The sequence below is a fragment of the Oncorhynchus gorbuscha genome, unplaced genomic scaffold (assembly GCF_021184085.1).
Source record: "Oncorhynchus gorbuscha isolate QuinsamMale2020 ecotype Even-year unplaced genomic scaffold, OgorEven_v1.0 Un_scaffold_765, whole genome shotgun sequence".
In the NCBI taxonomy this organism is placed as follows: Eukaryota; Metazoa; Chordata; class Actinopteri; order Salmoniformes; family Salmonidae; genus Oncorhynchus; species Oncorhynchus gorbuscha.
Window position 1 is genome coordinate 289,204 of NW_025745800.1, and position 8,856 is coordinate 298,059.

Below are 8,856 nucleotides of genomic sequence, written 5' to 3' on the forward strand. Positions count from 1 at the left end.
ATCAGGTGAACAGAAGGATTTGAGTTCCTGTATGTTTCCTTCATCACACCATGTCCCGTTAGTCATGAGGCATACGCCCCCGCCACTCTTCTTACCAGAGAGGGTTGTTTCTGTCGGCGCAATGCGTGGAGAAACCCGTTGGCTGCAACGCATCGGATAGCGTCTTCCCAGTAAGCCATGTTTCCGTGAAGCAGAGAACGTTGCAGTCTCTGATGTCCCTCTGGAATGCCACCCTTGCTCGGATTTCGTCAACCTTGTTGTCAAGAGACTGGACATTGGCAAGAAGAATGCTGGGGAGTGGTGCGCGATGTGCCCTTTTTCGGAGTCTGACCAGAACACCGCCTCGTTTCCCGCTTTTTCGGAGTCGTTTCCTTGGGTCGCTGCATGCGATCCATTCCGTTGTCCTGTTTGTAAGGCAGAACACAGGATCCGCATCGCGGAAAACATATTCTTGGTCGTACTGATGGTGAGTTGACGCTGATCTTATATTCAGTAGTTCTTCTCGACTGTATGTAATGAAACCTAAGATGACCTGGGGTACTAATGTAAGAAATAACACGTAAAAAAAACAAAAAACTGCATAGTTTCCTAGGAACGCGAAGCGAGGCGGCCATCTCAGTCGGCGCCGGAAGTCAGGATTCGAACCTGCGCAGGAAGATCCTAATGGATTTCTAGTCCATCGCCTTAACCACTCGGCCACGACAACAGGCCTGTCAGCAGTGAATGGGCCACCAGGCATAGCCTACAGAAAGTGATCATTTTACAACTGAAAGACAATGCAGTAACTCATTAAATCATTATAATGCAATAAAATGAAATGTTCCCCTCATTCATTTGTTATTAGGTAGAGCTGTTTTCTTATTTTCCTTGATCTTTTCTCAGCTCCAGAAGGTTTGCATTTGAGAGCGTTTATTATAAATTGTTATTTCATCATCGTATTATTACTGCTAAGCAGCATGACTCCTGAGAGGCACTAACCTACAGTATTCCCCAACTTGTCTTTTGAGAGTATTCACTTGTTAAATTAGCTTTTGCACAACTCCCACTTTCCACAATGTTGACATTCTAAAAATGAAATAGATGCGGAAAGCCATCTGTTTTTGTTTACTGAAGCACATGGGTTCAATCCCTGTTCGATGTTTATGGTAGATAGCTGATATTATGGAAATGTACTTTCATCACAACAGTGTAAAGAAAAGGTCAATTGTCTTGATATGGCCACTGCGACCTGTATGCTCTAGTCGGCTGGCCCTCGCTACATATCCGTCGCCAGAACCACTGGCTATTTTGTTATTGACTGTGCGCTTGTTTGTTCCATGTGTAACTCGTCGCCAGAACCACTGGCTCCAGGTCATCTGTAAGTCTATGCTAGGTAAAGCTCCGCCTTATCAAAGCACTCACAGGCGGCCTAGTCCTTGCGCAGCAGTCCCTTCCAGCTGCAGTCAGAGCAGGAGATGCCCATCTGTAAATAGCCCACCCAATCTACCTACCTCATCGACATATTGTTTTTATTTACTTTCTGCACTTTTGCACACCAGTATTTCGACTTGCACATCATCATCTGCTCATCTATCACTCCAGTGTTCATTTGCTAAATTGTGATTATTTCGGTACTATGGCATATTTATTGCCTTTAAAAAAAAATCCCTTCTATTTTGTTATTGACTGTGCGCTAGTTTGTTCCATGTGTAACTCGTCGCCAGAACCACTGATTCCAGGTCATCTGTAAGTCTATGCTAGGTAAAGCTCCGCCTTATCAAGGCAATCACAGGCGGCCTAGTCCTCTCGCAGCAGTCCCTTCCAGCTGCAGTCAGAGCAGGAGATGTTCACCCCTCAGCTTACATTTACATTACAATCCCCAGGTTCAAGCTACAACCCCCAGGTTCAATCCCCAGCTTACATTTACATTACATTTAAGTCAGGGTTAGGGTTAGGGTTAGGGTTAGGGTTAGGGTTAGGGTTAGGGGTTAGGGTTAGGGTTCTAGTTTTTAGTCGGTTGATCCACTTCCATCTCTGACACGTGGAAACCGGAGGGGGGAAGGGAGGGGTTGCACTCCACATCATATACGCGCGGGTCGGAGGGTACGGGCGCGGCCGGCCAAAGTCGTAGGCCCCATGGTAGCCCACTTGTAAATTAACCCGTTGGTTGGGTTAAAGGACTGTCTGTCTGTAGGGTTAAGGTTAGGTAGGGTTTAAGAATGGTTAAGGTTAGGGTTTAGGGTTAGGGTAAGATATGGTTTTTTAAGAAGGGTAAGGTTCGGGTTAAGTTTAGGTATGGGTTTTGGGATGGTTAAGGTTAGGGTTAGGGTTAGGGTAAGGTATAGAAAAGGTTAAGTTTAGGTAGGTTTGTCACCTCAACTTAGGATCAGGCAAAGTCCTTGAGTTGCGTCCCTTATGCAGGTACGGTCCTCGGTTGGTTGCCATGTGTCCATATTGGGTGGTATGGTCATGAAGTCCAGGTCCGCTGTGTCAACGGAGGTGGAAAGCATAGTGCAACTTGGGAGTTTTTACTCTCTTTCGGATCCTTCTTCTTTAGCTCCATGTTGTCTATGTATCCCCCTCAGTGTTCGTCAGTCTTGGGTCCTGGATGTTTTCAATCATGAGTATGATTGGGAGTTATTCCCTTCCAGGATCCTAATTCCAAATCAACCCATGTCTAGTCGAATCCAGCTGGTCTGTATGGGTATACTCGGCGTAGGATCAGGCAAAACCATCGAGTTGCGTACCTTGTGCAGGTCCGGACCTCAGTCGGTTGCCATGTGTCCCTGTCAAGTGGTCAGTCTATAACAGCCAATGGTTTGAGCAGACAAAAACCCAGAAGGCGAACCCTCTATACGGTTGTCATGCATCCGCCCCTGGAGTCACGTCCTGTGTTCCGGTTGGTGTATGGAGGGTTTAGAAACCGGCAAACCTTCTCTGGCTTACGTATGAAACGTCCGGCAGTAGTAGAAGTTCATTGGGTGTTTCCATCCCCACCATCTCAGTCGTAGGTAATTCAGAGGTTTTGGGTAATAGTGACCAGTGGAATTACTCCCTTCAAGGATCGTAACATTTCCAGAGGTATATCATCCCTAGACAGTGAATTGGTTCGTAGTCCAGGTAAAAAAAGGTGGTTCGGTTGTCCAGGCTAAGTGCGGCGGGGTAAGGGGTCCCCCAGTGGGAAATTCCTCTGCGGGGTCCGATACCTCGCCAGACATTATCCGGGCACCCCAGGGGTTATTCGGCAGACGCGATCCTCCAGCCGCAGCGCATAACCCAAAAGCCCCTCTTTTGGGTATCCCAACCCGCTAGGAGGAAACACGCGCTACTGAACCTACTGCCAATCCAGATCTAATCTGGGGTAGATAGTGGTCCAGCGCGTTACGTGAGTCTCCCGTGTGTAAGGGGGCTGGGAGGGTTGAGCCGATAGGTCTGCCAACAGGCCCCAGAGGGGTCCTGAAGGAGTCCGGTCTACCATTTCCTCCCTTCTTCTTGCTTGGTGTATGGTTGGGCCTGATTGCTTAGGGTGCGCTCGCTGCGGGGGAGTCGACAAAACCGTGCCCCCAGAGTAGTTGGAGAAAAAAGGTTCTCGTCCGTTGGGGGTGCTGGTGGGTATCTTCGGTGAGGTAGATTTGGAAGGATGGTAAGATGGTGAGGGTTCTTGGGAAATAACATTTAGCTATTTGGATTCTATTTTATAGTTTCTTTGCATCAAAAGGTCCATGGTCATGGTAACCCTGAGTTCAAGAAATTTGGATTTTTTATTTTTATTTTTTTTTTATATTTTTTTTAGAAAGTACTTTTTGAGAGTCCATGGGCATGGTAACTCTATGGTGCTATTTGAGAATCTGTTTTTTTTGTGGTCTTAATGACCCGATGATCTGTTGTATGGGATGTGGGGTGTGTAAGGTGTAGGTGCAGTGTCTGTCCAGTCGTTCCTCCGTTGTACTGAAGGCCTCAGTAATGGTCCAGCCTAGGTGGTGGTATAGGGCCTGGAGGTACCCTTGGGTTGTGATTCGTCTATCTGGTTTATGAGGTGAGGTGGCTGCTGACCAGGGAGTCCTTGAGATTTTTGTTCCGTTTGAAGGCCAGGATGGGTGTGTGGAGAGGGAGTAGTTGTAGGCGCTGGAGTCTTTGCTGGATGATAGTAGTCACTCGGAGGCTGGGTGAGTTGTAAGTTGTAATGATGGGTAGGATCCGGTGGTTTCCTTTGTTGGGTCCCGGGCGTGGGTGTCGCCTGGTGTAGCGTTTAGTTTTTTTGAGCTCCGAGCGGGTATATCCTCTGTTTTTGATGAGTGCTTTGGAGAGGGTGCGTGTAGCCATTTTGAGGTCTTTAGGTTGGGTGCATATCCGGTGGAACCTCAGGAATTGTGATTTTAGGATTCCTCTCCCGGTGTGCGAAGGATGGAAGCTGGTGGCATGCAGGAGGGCGTGCGTGTCTGTGTTCTTGAAGTACATCTTGGTATCGAGTCTCCCAGTCTGGATGAGGTTGGGTCCCTTGTAGGTGATGGTGTCCAGGAAATGTACTTGAGTGCTGTGGAGTTGGTGTGTCAAGTTGATGGAGGGGTGGTGGCTGTTGAGAATGGTGGTGAATTGGAGGAATTCTGCTGTGCCATGTGGCCATATTCCCCATATGTCGTCGAGATAACGGTATAGGCGGAATGGTTTGAGTGGGCATAGTGGGTAGACAGTGTTTTCCCATTCGGCCAGGTAGATGTCCGCATAGGCCGGTGCAAATCTTTTTCCCATGGCTACCCCTTTGGTTTGGAGGTAGGTGTGGCCGTTGAATTCGAAGTCGTTACGGGTAAGGGCCAGTTCTAGGAGGCGTAGGAGGTGGTCATCAGGTCTGTCCGGTGAGGGGTATTTTGTGAGGGTGGCTCTGACTGCTGTTAGTCCCGCTCCTAATTCGATGTTGGTGTAGAGGCTCTCGATGTCCATGGTGAATAGAAGGTCATCAGGGGTGACTGGAGTGTTGGCGATTTTCTGGAGGAAGTCGGGGGTATCTTTGAGGTGGCTGTTGTGTTTGGAGGCCAAAGGGCGTAGGTGTATGTCTAGCCATTGAGAGATGCCGTAGGTTTCACTGCCACAGTCTGAGATGATGGGTCTCCCCGGGGGGTTTTCAAATGGGAGAGGCCAAGTGGAGGGTTCTTTGTGGATTTTGGGGAGTAGGTAGAAGCACCTGCTCCTGGTAGGTGTATCCCCTGTGAGGTATTCTCGTTGCCTTTTGGTGATGTGGTTCTTCCGTTCCATGTGGAGGAGTTCTCTTTTGATGAGTGCTGTGGATCGGAGGTAGATGGGTCCCTCTATGGGTTGGTAAAAGGCTGTGTTTTGGAGTTGTCTTTCAGCTTCGAGGATGTATTGTTGGGTTTCTAGTTTTGATTCGGTTGATCCACTTCCATCTCTGACACGTGGAAACCGGAGGGGGGAAGGGAGGGGTTGCACTCCACATCATATACGCGCGGGTCGGAGGGTACGGGCGCGGCCGGCCAAAGTTGTAGGCCCCATGGTCGCCCACTTGTAGGTTAACCCGTTAGTTGGGTTAAAGGACTGTCTGTCTGTAGGGTTAAGGTTAGGTATGATTTAAGAATGGTTAAGGTTAGGGTTTGGGTTAAGGGTAAGATATGGTTTTTTAAGAAGGGTTAAGGTCAGGGTTAGGTTTAGGTATGGGTTTTAGTATGGTTAAGGTTAGGGTTAGGGTTAGGGTAAGGTATAGAAAAGGTTAAGTTTAGGTAGGTCTGTCAACTCAACTAAGGATCAGGCAAAGCCCTTGAGTTGCGTCACTTATGCAGGTCCAGTCCTCGGTTGGTTGCCATGTGTCCATGTCGAGTGGTATGGTCATGAAGTCCATGTCAGGGTTAGGGTTAGGTGCAGCAAACAAAGAGACACGGACGAAGGCAGGAGAGAGAAGCTATGAGTACCAGACCAAGACGCGACTGTGGACTTTGTTGTAAACAGAATATAGTGCGGCTAGATCGACATTTGAAGTCTGTACATGCACTTAAGTTTGGTACTATGGATTGGACGAATGCTATGCAATTTAGCTGGATTTCTACTGAGAGACAGCAGGCCGAATCAGTGCTTCAACCGCGGCCGGAGGACCCAGTGATTTTGCAGTGTTTGTCCGTGGAGCAGCAGCTGGTGGACGAGTGTGATCAGACGGCATGTTCTTCGACGGCGGTGCAGCCAACCAGTCAAGTGGATATTGAACTGTGCTCGGAACCGAGGGAGCAAGGCTGCGTCGTGGCGACTTTCACTGATAGCGAGAGTGATGAAGACGGCGGTGTGCCGTCCCGAATTCAGGTTTGGAGTAATGCCATTTTGAACGAGTATGAAAACTATATTGTGGGTGTACAACCTTCAGTTAAACGAATTGACAATAGTCGCACCAGTATGTCCCGAGTACGGCAATTCCTCCACATTATGTCGGAGGGCAAGTCCGATGAAGGACTGTGTTTTCTGGATAACTACAGACGTGTGTCTGATTGGTATGCTCAATGTGACAGCCGTGGTTTGGCACCATCCACGTTAAAAATGTACCGAATCGATGTTAGAAGTTTCCTCAATTATCTTATTCAGTTCCGGCCAGATGGTATGCAAGCTAAGGTCGCTGCAATTCGAAATATGTTACTCTGCTTGGCGAAGATGGACAGGGACTCACGGCAGAGCCAGGCAACGTATAGGTCAAAATTCCACCAACGCTGCAGGGACGAGGTGCTCAGCGCTGCGGAGTTAAAACGCTTTGTTGAGCTAAGCAATCAAGCCATTCCTTCAGTTCTAAGTAGGCTGGAGGAACGTGCCACATGCTCTGACAGGCGTAGGTTTGCAGCTCTCATGGCCAGCCGGTTGGCAATATTTAATGGCACTCGACGATCCCCAGTCACACTATTTAGTGTGAGTGATTTCAGTGAAGTAACCCCGGAAGGTGGGGGTTATCAGATGTGTGTAGCTTCCCACAAAACTAACTATAGCTTCGGGGAGTGCCGAATTGTTCTATGTCAGGAGGAATACACTTGGCTTCAACGATTCCATCAAATCAGGCCTCATCTGAGTGGAATGACCTCAGACACAGAACTGTTCTTTTTCACATCCTGTGGTCAACCCTACACTAATCTGTGTGAGTATGTGGGGAAAATCTTTGCAGAGTTTGGCATTGGAAGGAAAGTGACCTTCGGTACAATTCGACGCAGTGTTGCCACGTTGAACTTTAACCAAGGCTCAGTTACAGACCGGGGAACTGTTGCTGACCATATGTGTCACTCTCTGGAAACGCAGTCACGTTACTACCGGTACCATAATTTGCCCCAAAATGCCAGCCGGGCCCGGACACTGATTGAGGGTCAAATAAATCCATGATTAACTGATTAAATAAAGCATATTTGTTTGAAATTCACCCTTGTATTTGTGTCATTATGCATTAAAATGATTAAAAATGTGTTTCATTTTGGGTTACCAGGTGCCTATTTTCAATCACCAGTTGCACATAAAACATAGATTTATTTTAGAAAAGTTTGGACTTAGTAAATTTTCCAACATCTTTTAGATTCATCCATATAATCATAGTAATATTACTTCCCAGAATGAATCTGTACTACTTTTTAAAATTCACTAGATGTCGCCAACTGTACCATCTATCAGTCTCCAAAGTGGGCATTAATATGAGAATGACCGGTAAGTGCATTTAGGAGAGTATTTTAATTTTCGGGTTCCCAGGTGCACGTTTTCAATCACCAGGTACACGGATGTATAGGGTGGTCCCCCATGGATAAAGGTCCGTGTTAGGGTGCTCCATAGCGGGCATGAATTTGTGGAACACCGCTAATGTAATTTTGGGTTCCCAGGTGCACGGCTATTTATTTTTCCGGCCCAGTCATTTATTTCAAAAAGACATTAACCATACTTCCCGAAGGGCTAGAGGTCCCATATTTCGTGTCATACCCTCTCTCTCAATGGGCAACAAGTAGAGCATGTAAAAAACAAAATGCCCTGGTAGGAACCTATGTTTCCAGTAACATGCACTTTTTTGGCCCAAAATCGGTAATTTTCAGAAAATGATTAAAAATACTTCCCGAGGGGCTAGAGGTCCCAAATTTCGTGTCATACCCTCTCTCTCAATGGGCAACAAGTAGAGCATGTAAAAAACAAAATGCCCTGGTAGGAACCTATGTTTCCAGCAACATGCACTTGTGTAGCCCAAACTATAAACACAATTTTCTATTAAAAGTTTCTATACAAAAACGGTTTTAATGACATGAAAATGTCCGTCTATGTATGCCCTTTCGTTTAAAAAAAACCCCATCCAGATTGGACATTTACTATTTGATTTATTCACGTTTTGGTGTTTTTAGGATATAGCCCAAGATTGCGGCATAATAAAGTGTCCATAAAGCACTCAGGGAGGGCCCCCACGGCTAGAGGGCCGTAGTAGGGTGCTCCTATAGCGGGCATGCATGTCAGGAACACCTGTAGGTGCATTTAGGACCATATTTTAATTTTCGGGTTCCCAGGTGCACGTTTTCAATCACCAGGTACACGGATGTATAGGGTGGTCCCCCATGGATAAAGGTCCGTGTTAGGGTGCTCCATAGCGGGCATGAATTTGTGGAACACCGCTAATGTAATTTTGGGTTCCCAGGTGCACGTTTTCAATCACCAGGTACACGGATGTATAGGGTCCCCCATGGATAAAGGTCCGTGTTAGGGTGCTCCATAGCGGGCATGAATTTGTGGAACACTGGGTAGTAACAAAAAATAAACCTTCCATAAATCACTCAGGGAGGGCCCCCACGGCTAGAGGGCCGTAGTAGGGTGCTCCTATAGCGGGCATGCATGTCAGGAACACCGGCAGGTGCATTTAGGACCATATTTTAATTTTCGGGT

At 47.3% G+C, this 8,856-nt stretch overlaps 1 non-coding gene across 1 annotated transcript; it reads right to left on the reverse strand.

The window, feature by feature from the left end:
- Positions 1-620: 620 nt before the first annotated feature.
- trnas-aga lies at positions 621-711 on the reverse strand. The gene has a single exon. It is a non-coding gene; the product is annotated as a tRNA-Ser (tRNA).
- Between the last annotated feature and the right edge of the window lie 8,145 nt (positions 712-8,856).